The sequence below is a fragment of the Neoarius graeffei genome, chromosome 5, assembly GCF_027579695.1.
Source record: "Neoarius graeffei isolate fNeoGra1 chromosome 5, fNeoGra1.pri, whole genome shotgun sequence".
Lineage (NCBI taxonomy): Eukaryota > Metazoa > Chordata > Actinopteri > Siluriformes > Ariidae > Neoarius > Neoarius graeffei.
The window spans coordinates 49229220-49241769 of NC_083573.1; positions in this window are offsets into that span (position 1 = coordinate 49229220).

Consider the following 12550-nt stretch of genomic DNA (forward strand, 5'->3'; position numbering starts at 1 on the left):
ACTAGACAGCGTTTATGTAGAGAGCATGCACACTAGACAGCGTTTATGTAGAGAGCATGCACACTAGACAGCATTTATGTAGAGAGTATACACACTAGACAGCGTTTATGTAGAGAGCATGCACACTAGACAGCGTTTATGTAGAGAGCATGCACACTAGACAGCGTTTATGTAGAGCATGCACACTAGACAGCATTTATGTAGAGAGCATGCACACTAGACAGCGTTTATGTAGAGAGCATGCACACTAGACAGCGTTTATGTAGAGAGCATGCACACTAGACAGCATTTATGTAGAGAGCATGCACACTAGACAGCGTTTATGTAGAGAGCATGCACACTAGACAGCGTTTATGTAGAGAGCATGCACACTAGACAGCGTTTATGTAGAGAGTATGCACACTAGACAGCATTTATATAGAGATTATGCACACTAGACAGCGTTTATGCAGAGAGTATGTTATCCACAACCCGTCAACCTCGATTACAATTTCCTATCTCTGTATTGGCCTAATTTCATGTTTTAAAGTAATTATTTTTTCAACTAAAATGAATGACTGACTAAAACTGGACTAAAACCCTTTTAGTTTTCGTCGACTAAAACTAGACCAAAACTATCAAGGATAGAATTGACTAAAATGTTACTAAAACTAATAAGGATTTTGTCCAAAAGACTAAGGCTAAAACTAAATCAAAAATGGCTGCCAAAAACAACACTGGTCGGCGCGGAATTAGGGGGACTGGTGATCCTCTTCCCATCTTTACTTCTGAGAGCCGCTGCCACTCCAAGATGCTCTTTTTATACCCAGTCATGTTAATGACCTATTGCCAATTGACCTAATGAGTTGCAATTTGGTCCTCCAGCTGTTCCTTTTTTGTACCTTTAACTTTTCCAGCCTCTTATTGCCCCTGTCCCAACTTTTTTGAGATGTGTTGCTGTCATGAAATTTCAAATGAGCCAATATTTGGCATGAAATTTCAAAATGTCTCACTTTCGACATTTGATATGTTGTCTATGTTCTATTGTGAATAAAATATCAGTTTTTGAGATTTGTAAATTATTGCATTCCATTTTTATTTACAATTTGTACTTTGTCCCAACTTTGGAATCGGGGTTGTAGAGTTCTAGACAGAACTGAAGGTTTCTCCTCAAGGTGCAAATCTAGAGCACAGATTTAACCTTTTAAAGAGTAAACTTTATGACTATGGGAATGAAGTCTCTGTGAACTGTCACTTTTGACTAATCTCGTTGTCATTTCAATATATTTTCATTCTCTGAGGCTGTTTTAATAAACCTACTCGTGTGATGTTACTAAATTCCAAACTGACATCCGTTAACTGTGGCATACATTTTGTTATGTCTTTTCTCGGTATGCTACAATTGGTCCTCATCAGTAATAAAGCCTGATGTCTGATTGCTTACATTTTTCCAGGTTTTTTTGTTGTGATCTGCACCACCATGTGAACCTTTTATCTGTTCGACAAGTGTATCTTCTGAGCTTGACCATGTTTGTGTAATTTTTCTTTTCATTGGTGCTCAGACCTGCTTTCAACCACAAGGGCTAAACACTCAGGCCTGCCTCGCACACTACTCCATAAGCTGCTGTGACATTGGACCAAATCTCTCTTTGAAAACCACCACAATATCACATGATTCAATTTCACACTCATGTGGACTGCTGACGTCCATAATTGCCATGCTGGGGATAAGCCATGCGTTTGCACTTGAACAGAGTTAACCTGCACTCTCTCTCTCACACACACACTCACATTCACACACACAGAGTCTCATTCTATAGATTTATAAAAGAGTGTGAAGAGGGGATGAAAAGGCAGAAATAGAATTTGAAAGATACTGACTTGTGAAACTGCTTAGGCAAGCGGTGTGTGTGTGTTTCATGCATAGAAGGTTGGTATCACAAGCTTCATGCACCAGCGTATACATTTTATGAACTTTTATTGCTCCTTCCTCTAAATCAGTGTCATTAATTCTGGACCTATGTTTTATGCCAAATCTTGTGTCCGTACATTATCAAGGGTAATATCTAGAACTTTAAACTATGAATCATTTCCTTTATTGCAAAAAAAAAAAAATCATTAGGTTTCAGCCTGGGCGGCACGGTGGTGTAGTGGTTAGCGCTGTCGCCTCACAGCAAGAAGGTCCTGGGTTCGAGCCCTGGGGCCGGCGAGGGCCTTTCTGTGTGGAGTTTGCATGTTCTCCCCGTGTCCACGTGGGTTTCCTCCGGGTGCTCCGGTTTCCCCCACAGTCCAAAGACATGCAGGTTAGGTTAACTGGTGACTCTAAATTGACCGTAGGTGTGAATGTGAGTGTGAATGGTTGTCTGTGTCTATGTGTCAGCCCTGTGATGACCTGGCGACTTGTCCAGGGTGTACCCCGCCTTTCGCCCGTAGTCAGCTGGGATAGGCTCCAGCTTGCCTACGACCCTGTAGAAGGATAAAGCGGCTAGAGATAATGAGATGAGATGAGGTTTCAGCCTTACTAGCTCTGTTACATTCTACTGTCTTTTACTATCTTGTTGATTTTCCTGGTTTTCCTGGAGAACTGGGCCATTGATGGCACATGAAACAATCATCCTGTGAAAAATTCATTACTGATAAAACTCCAAAGACTAAAGGGTCTCCAGAAGCCCGAGTGTGGAGTTTTCAGGATGCTGGGTGTGTCTTTCATTGCGTTTCTATGTGTGTTGTACCCGGGGCAACTCGTATCAATAGGCTAGCAGGGTTAAGCCCCCTGATCTTTCAGAGGTTAAAGAAAAATCAATATAAGGTTTCATGTTTTGCGCATCCACATCATCTAATCTGTGGTTAATAAACATTTTAAAGAGATTTATTTGTGATATATTTGAACATGAGTGTAACAGCACCACTAATGGTCAAAATAATTCACACAGAACGTAACGAACTGTACTGAGCCCAGTGCTGTAGGCAGAGACGCTCTCTGTTGTACAACCCCGATTCCAAAAAAGTTGGGACAAAGTACAAATTGTAAATAAAAACGGAATGCAATAATTTACAAATCTCAAAAACTGATATTGTATTCACAATAGAACATAGACAACATATCAAATGTCGAAAGTGAGACATTTTGAAATTTCATGCCAAATATTGGCTCATTTGAAATTTCATGACAGCAACACATCTCAAAAAAGTTGGGACAGGGGCAATAAGAGGCTGGAAAAGTTAAAGGTACAAAAAAGGAACAGCTGGAGGACCAAATTGCAACTCATTAGGTCAATTGGCAATAGGTCATTAACATGACTGGGTATAAAAAGAGCATCTTGGAGTGGCAGCGGCTCTCAGAAGTAAAGATGGGAAGAGGATCACCAATCCCCCTAATTCTGCGCCGACAAATAGTGGAGCAATATCAGAAAGGAGTTCGACAGTGTAAAATTGCAAAGAGTTTGAACATATCATCATCTACAGTGCATAAATATCATCAAAAGATTCAGAGAATCTGGAAGAATCTCTGTGTGTAAGGGTCAAGGCCGGAAAACCATACTGGGTGCCCGTGATCTTCGGGCCCTTAGACGGCACTGCATCACATACAGGCATGCTTCTGTATTGGAAATCACAAAATGGGCTCAGGAATATTTCCAGAGAACATTATCTGTGAACACAATTCACCGTGCCATCCGCCATTGCCAGCTAAAACTCTATAGTTCAAAGAAGAAGCCGTATCTAAACACGATGCAGAAGCGCAGACGTCTTCTCTGGGCCAAGGCTCATTTAAAATGGACTGTGGCAAAGTGGAAAACTGTTCTGTGGTCAGACGAATCAAAATTTGAAGTTCTTTATGGAAATCAGGGACGCCGTGTCATTTGGACCAAAGAGGAGAAGGACGACCCAAGTTGTTATTAGCGCTCAGTTCAGAAGCCTGCATCTCTGATGGTATGGGGTTGCATTAGTGTGTGTGGCATGGGCAGCTTACACATCTGGAAAGACACCATCAATGCTGAAAGGTATATCCAGGTTCTAGAGCAACATATGTTCCCATCCAGACGACGTCTCTTTCAGGGAAGACCTTGCATTTTCCAACATGACAATGCCAAACCACATACTGCATCAATTACAGCATCATGGCTGCGTAGAAGAAGGGTCCGGGTACTGAACTGGCCAGCCTGCAGTCCAGATCTTTCACCCATAGAAAACATTTGGCGCATCATAAAACGGAAGATACGACAAAAAAGACCTAAGACAGTTGAGCAACTAGAATCCTACATTAGACAAGAATGGGTTAACATTCCTATCCCTAAACTTGAGCAACTTGTCTCCTCAGTCCCCAGACGTTTACAGACTGCTGTAAAGAGAAAAGGGGATGTCTCACAGTGGTAAACATGGCCTTGTCCCAACTTTTTTGAGATGTGGTGTTGTCATGAAATTTAAAATCACCTAATTTTTCTCTTTAAATGATACATTTTGGGTGGCATGGTGGTGTAGTGGTTAGCGCTGTCGCCTCACAGCAAGAAGGTCCGGGTTCGAGCCCCGTGGCCAGCGAGGGCCTTTCTGTGTGGAGTTTGCATGTTCTCCCCGTGTCTGCGTGGGTTTCCTCTGGGTGCTCCGGTTTCCCCCACAGTCCAAAGACATGCAGGTTAGGTTAACTGGTGACTCTAAATTGACCGTAGGTGTGAATGTGAGTGTGAATGGTTGTCTGTGTCTATGTGTCAGCCCTGTGATGACCTGGCGACTTGTCCAGGGTGTACCCCGCCTTTCACCCGTAGTCATCTGGGATAGGCTTCAGCTTGCCTGCGACCCTGTAGAAGGATAAAGCGGCTAGAGATAATGAGATGAGATGATACATTTTCTGCGTTTAAACATTTGATATGTCATCTATGTTCTATTCTGAATAAAATATGGAATTTTGAAACTTCCACATCATTGCATTCCGTTTTTATTTACAATTTGTACTTTGTCCCAACTTTTTTGGAATCAGGGTTGTAGGTTCATGCAGCCAATCAGCAACAGTCATGTTACTCCTGCCTAGTTTTGAGCTCCAATGAACTAATGCACTGGTTCTCAATCATGCTCCTGTGGCCCCCCGTTCTGCATGTTTTCCATCTTTCTCTGCTCTATCTACCTGACTGAACCCATCAGTGGCACTTTTGATTAGCTGAGCACACCTGATTTAATCAAGAGCATGTTAATCACAATAACTTCAATCAGGTGTGTTTGGTTTGGAGCAAGGATAGATAGAAGATCTGCAGGACAAGGGAGCTCCAGGAGGAGGATTGACAAACACTGGGCTAATATATTCTAGCCCATTTTGGTGACATTTCTGTAATGCGTCACCAGTAGGCATGTCCCGGACTCAGTCGCAGATGTAATGAAGGTGAACAAAGTGGATTATTTACGCTAGCATTATTTTTCCATTAAAATATGCTTGGAGGAGAAACTGAAAGTTGAGAGACTGAGTACAAATTGTCGAATCAAAGTAGAAATTATACAACAGGACAGATGACAAAACTGTAAGTTTAGTGGTTTTTGGTTTGAACAAAAGGGTTACAACCTTTCTGTGTACCATGTTTGTTCTATATAAACTTTAGACATGAATGAATGAATGAATTTATTTTATTTCGAACATGTATAAAAAAAATGTATGTAACTATTTGTACATACAAAAGAAAGAAAATGAGAAAGTGACAAAAAAGAATAAATAAAATAACATAAAGAGCTAAGACATTACAATACACCGCACATTGTTCGAAAAAAGAGTGGGAAGAAGTACAATACTTTTTTAATTTCCCACCCCTTTTTAACTTCCCCGAAATCCAAACTACATTAATACACCTATTAAAATATATACCATATATACACTTCATGAATATCTATATAAATATATAATTACAAAAATAAATATATACTACATACCATATATATATACACATTTCATAAATATCTATATAAATATATAATTACAAAATTAAATATATACTACATTCCATATATACACTTCATAAATATCTATATAAATATATAATTACAAAAATATATATGTACTATATACCATATATACACTTCATAAATATCTATATAAATATATCATTACAAAAATAAATATCTACTACATACCTATCCCTGTAAATATGAAGATATAAACTATCCCCATAAATAAATATATACCATATATACCTAAATTGACCGTGGGTGTGAATGTGAGCATGAATGGTTGTTTATGTGTTAGCCCTGCGATGACCTGGCGACTTGTCCAGGGTGTACCCCGCCTCTCGCCCGTAGTCAGTTGGGATAGGCTCCAGCTTGCCTGTGACCCTGTAGAACAGGATAAAGCGGCTAGAGATAATGGATGGATGGCTTTTTTCGTGGTCTCTCAAATATACAGTATTCCGTTCAGCTAGCATGATATTGAATGAGTTGAAGACAAGTAACAGTATCATGCTAGCTGAATGGAATATATCTGATAGACCATGAAAAAAAGCCAGCCAATATTATTATTTTTACATATACACACTCTCTTCATATCAACATTCTCAAAGGCCAATGCTAGCTTACCTGCGACTCAGTGCTGTTAGCGTGGCAGTCCAGTTACCTTCCAGCCGACATAGCATTAGCGAAGGTCAACGCTAGCTTACCCGCGGCTCGGTGCTGTTAGTGCAGCAGTGCAGTTACCTTCCAGCTGGTGTAGTGTTAGCGAAGGCCAATGCTAGTGCAGTCAAGTCAAATATTATTATTATTTTCCCTGTGTAATTTACTTCGTTACTTTTAAAATCAACATTGACAACTACACACAACAGAGTGACCTGGCAGCCAAAATTCTCTCAAAATCTTCCGCTTTTAAAGAAGCAAACATCATGGCCATGTTTGTTTACAAACTGTCACAGTCACTCACTAGCGCGGAAGTTTTACATCTCCAACGTCTCTTTTCCAGTTTTTCGATGTCCGTTGGTGTGTTTTTCTCTTGTAAATATGCATAAAGAATATATAATGAAGTTTTGGTAGCCTTTCAGGTATTCAGCATGTCTCCAATTTCAGTTTTCAGTTTGTTTATTCATTTAGTGCTTAATTATAGCATAGCTAATCCTAGCAGTAGCACTGGATTAGCCTCGTCTTCTCTCTTTCCCGGCGGACAAAGAAATGCTTCTGAGCATGCGCAGCAGAAAAGTTTTGTCATTGGATATTCACATGAGCTCTGACGTGTCATGTCATATTGTAACAATATTGCATGCTCTTTCTCCATTGGGTAGAGTGACATAATACACGTAGGATAAGCAATATGCTAACAACATTGCATGCTATCAAACCAAATTAATAAAACCCGCAAGAAGGGAATAGAATACATGTTTTTATTCCATCGAAAAAGTGTCCTGTATGTATAATAATTCCCGATATTTCACTCCGATGACATCACTCCCAGTGTTTTCCCACTGACTAGATGTGTGTTGTCAAAATGGCAAACCGGTTCAAAATTTAAATTCTTTTGATTAACTTGCATATTTTTTTGTGGATGTGTCCATATCATATAAAGAACATTACACAGTGGTGTGAAGAGATGAAGTTATTCTTCTCATGATGAAAAATATATCACTCGGTCGCTGTGCTCACTCGTGAAATATACATTCACCACTTGAAGATAAACTTCATACCTTTGCACCACCATGTACCACAAACTTTTACATACATGTCAACCTATACGGAATGTCCGTATTTTATACGGATTTGATTCAATAAACGTAGTATACGGGCGTATAAATAAAGTTATACGGATTCTTTAAAAAAACTTCAATATTTATTTAGAGCTATAATCAATTCCCACGATGATAAAAGAGCGCGTAACATTTACAAACGTACTGTACACCACAGCCAGCCAGTAAAGAGTCTTATGAAATCGCGCGTTATCTTGTGGTAGCGAGACTTCGTTCCACTTTTGATCATGCGCACACCGCATTGCGAGAATCCCGCCAACCGTGAAGTCATAGACATATAAACATAGACGCCACCTTCTGCGTAGAATCATACGTCATCCTCGCCGCCATATTGGATGTGGTAAAGTGGAGATTCTTCAACCGTCTGGTATAGCGTCTAGACAGTAGCCGAGAATAAAGATGCCTCATTGATGTGCTGCGTTTAACTGTACCAACAGGTTTACCGTCCAAACGAGATCACATGGGATTACCTTTCACAGGTGAGACTGGAAAAATACTTTTCATTGTATTTGGTCATTATAACGTAATTTTACGAACAGATTTTCCTGACTTTGTGGCTAATATGAAGTCTCGCGCATAATAGCCATTCGGTGAAACCTGTCTCCAAACAACGAAGCATCTCATCTCATCTCATTATCTCTAGCCGCTTTATCCTTCTACAGGGTTGCAGGCAAGCTAGAGCCTATCTCAGCTGACTACGGGCGAAAGGCGGGGTACACCCTGGACAAGTCGCCAGGTCATCACAGGGCTGACACATAGACACACACAACCATTCACACTCACACCTACGGTCAATTAGTTAACCTAACCTGCATGTCTTTGGACTGTGGGGGAAACCGGAGCACCCGGAGGAAACCCACGCGGACACGGGGAGAACATGCAAACTCCGCACAGAAAGGCCCTCACCGGCCACGGGGCTTGAACCCGGACCTTCTTGCTGTGAGGCTACAGCGCTAACCACTACACCACCATGCCGCCACAACGAAGCATTTCCTTCGTAACTACGCTGATAACACTTTGTGTTTTTGTCAAACATTGGAGCTTTGTATTCATTCTGAAGGTTTATTGTTATTAATATTGAATAAAAAGTAACTGGGATATATCATTGTTAATTATCATTCAAATTTTAGGGAAATTATTTTAATTTGCATCTTATACGGATTTTATAAGGGAAATACGGATTTCGGAGGTTGGTTATACAGGTTTGATTGACCAAAGGTTGACATGTATGCTTTTAGCCATGTAGTGTATACAGTATAAATTCGTATACAAAACAGACATTCACTCACAGACATAACTTACCAGTGTTGACCTTTCTTTTTTTTCTTTTTTTTTTTTTGATTTGTCACATAGTTCATATAATTTGTGACAGGGGAGGAATACAGAGCAAAGCTCCAATTAATTTTCAACCCCTTTTGATAAAAAGTGACATTATTTTAGAATAAGGTAATTACTGCTTTAAAAGGCCAAGATGTCCAAAAGTGTGCTGTTCGGTTGGCTCATAGATTCACTTTAACAGTACACTCACTTATTCTTAATTTTCCCATCACTTAAAAACGAATGAATAAGAGGAACAAAAAGAGAAAAGAGGAATTTTTTTTTTCTAATAAGAAAGCTGTAGTTCTTATAGTAGTGTAGAGTCACAGCTCAACATAGTACAAGTCCTTGGTTGCACTGCTGCCAAACAAGATCTAATCAGGTCAGCTTTAAAAAGACCTGAATTTCAAAGCTTAGGTCATGGAGAGAAAAAGGCCACATGTATTCAATGCATTTGTAGCCTCAGGAAGGTAAGCACAGGGTTTTGGCACATGCACCAGATCAACCAGTTCAGCACTAATTCCATTGTGTCTCAAGTATAACAAGGTTTCAGGGAGAAAAGAAAAAAAAAACCTGACAAGCACTGACAATATGTTCTCTTTCTCCTGAGCTTGTACACCGTAGAGTGAGTACTTGTGGGATGCTCTGGATCACAGCTTTGGGAAGCAGTGTGGTCTTCTACTTTACAGATTTATCAGGCATTTCTTTCAGAAACTGAGAAAATCTCAGAACAGCACACTGAGGGGGTCACTGGTCAAGAAATAAAGAGTATATAAAACACTCACATAAGATAATGTAGGGCTATAAGCCCAACTGTTAATGTTTACATTAATGACAATGTTAATATGTTAATGTTGTTATAATGTTTTCATTATTTATGCAAAATTCTACATTTTCCAATACATTTTCCACCAAACTTTCTTTGTTGAAACAAAAATTTCTTTTATTGTCCAAGTAATAAGGTCTATTTCATTTCGTCACAATTCTTTTTAATCAGTTATCAGTTGCTAATGGGGCAGCACGGTGGTGTAGTGGTTAGCACTGTCGCCTCACAGCAAGAAGGTCCGGGTTCGAGCCCCGTGGCCGGCGAGGGCCTTTCTGTGCGGAGTTTGCATGTTCTCCCCGTGTCTGCGTGGGTTTCCTCCGGGTGCTCCGGTTTCCCCCACAGTCCAAAGACATGCAGGTTAGGTTAACTGGTGACTCTAAATTGACCGTAGGTGTGAATGTGAGTGTGAATGGTTGTCTGTGTCTATGTGTCAGCCCTGTGATGACCTGGCGACTTGTCCAGGGTGTACCCCGCCTTTCGCCCGTAGTCAGCTGGGATAGGCTCCAGCTTGCGTGCGACCCTGTAGAACAGGATAAAGCAGCTAGAGATAATGAGATGAGATGAGATCAGTTGCTAATCATTTGCCCTGATTTGGAAACTGCTGTATGAGCTTTGTTGTTGTTTTTCTTTTGTGCTCTGCACTACTAACAGCTTCTTAGCATTTTTAGATCTCACATGTACATGTCACCTCTGAGCAGGCCCGGCGCCAGGAACAGTTTACTAAGGGGGCAATTAGAAATCGCAAGGGGGCAAATATTTTTTCATATAGCGTGTAGTAGTGATGGCGGTCTGACAACGTGTTTCAAACAATTAACTGCGCCAACCACAAAACCACGGCCCCGAAGGTTGCTTTAGTCCGGGAAAATCATGTGGCATATTACCAGGGCAGTTGCGATTTATCAACTCCCGTGCCCACCTGTTACCCCTCCCCTCCAATTTTCTCACAGACACGCGTTACAACCAGAAAGATGCCAAACATAAAACAACACACACAAACCTACAGGCAAGTCCTTTAAATTTAAAATACATACAAATAGCTCCGCGGCATGAAAACAAAACGTCAATGCAAGTCTAAGGTACTTGGCTCGGCGGCCAAAATCATAATTTAAAAAAAATCAACAGACCCCGCGGCTGCACCAGTAATAGCCTTCCTGACTCGCACCGAGTCAACGCTAACCACTTAATCCGCGATCCCAGTTTAGGCGTGTAGGGAACAAAACACTCTGAAGTGATGAATTTTCACCCCCGCTGCATGGGGGGTGACGTCAACAACACATATTCTTACGCTATTTGCGCACAAAGCGGACCATATATGAACACATGCACCAACATAAACGGAGATAAACTTAGCCTACAAAGAAAGAAAATGGATTCACAATATTGTGATTGAATTCGTTTAATTCGGAGGGGGAAAGACTACTCCCGTAAACTGACTGCATATTGCAGGATATTGCAGAGACAGTGCACTTGTAAGTGTGCATGTAAAACCCCCGCTCGCACGACCCTTGTCCTTATCACAGGTCTGTGTGTGCGTGGCTGTGTCAGCATTTCACACATACACCCACAATAACTAGTAGTCCACAGTAGTTAGGATTGATACATATGTCTAAAACAGGGTTAATATTAAATTCAGGCTTTTTGAAATAATCCTACCTTAATACAGTTGAATTCTACGATTGCAACGTAAGAATCATAACAACCAATCAGATTTGCTCTACCGTGCAAGTTTTAGTAGTGATTTATGTGAAATGTATTTTTGTACAATGCGCAACCACTTAATATTTCGTATTTGAAAATGCAAATTATTAATGCGTCTATAATACATTATATTTTCATAAGAAAACAATTAAGTGATCTGAGTCTCCGTTGAGGGGGCGGGGCTGTAGCCACGAGGGGGCGACGCCCCCTTTCGCCCCCCCATGGCGCCGGGCCTGCCTCTGAGCGCTTGGACATAACCAAACCAATCCATGCTGTTACAGCACAGATAGGAAGAGAAGAAGAAAAAATGTAAAAAATTTCTCTTATCTCATCTCATTATCTCTAGCCGCTTTATCCTTCTACAGGGTCGCAGGCAAGCTGGAGCCTATCCCAGCTGACTACGGGCGAAAGGCGGGGTACACCCTGGACAAGTCGCCAGGTGTAAAAAATTTATGTCTTAAATATATGCTAAGCAATGTTGAAGCAAGCCCTGTGATGACCTGGCGACTTGTCCAGGGTGTACCCCGCCTTTCGCCCGTAGTCAGCTGGGATAGGCTCCAGCTTGCCTGCGACCCTGTAGAAGGATAAAGCGGCTAGAGATAATGAGATGAGATGAGATGTTGAAGCAGTACATTTGATAACCCAGCAGAGGTTTTGGAAAAACAATAAAGCATGTGAGACCAGTGTGTAGGTTGTATGCTGAGCCAAAAGCAGTTGTCTATATACTGGCACCACTACATGTTAGTATACTGTATGTGTTGAATTGTATGAGTGTGGACATTTCCTCAGCCACACATCTTCAGCGCACAGCATTTCCTGATTTCTGTCACCTATTACCTGTCAAACCAATTTTTTTTGTGTGTGTGTAGTTATACTTCCTATGTTGTTGATTGCAAAGTTTGTTTCCAGTATGCAAATGCCACTGAACCTTCAAAGTCATGTATTTTGAGTTCTTTGATATTTTTTATTACAAATATTCTTGTATATTTGAGAATACCGTTCTCTTGAAATGTTTACAAAATTTTTGCTCCAG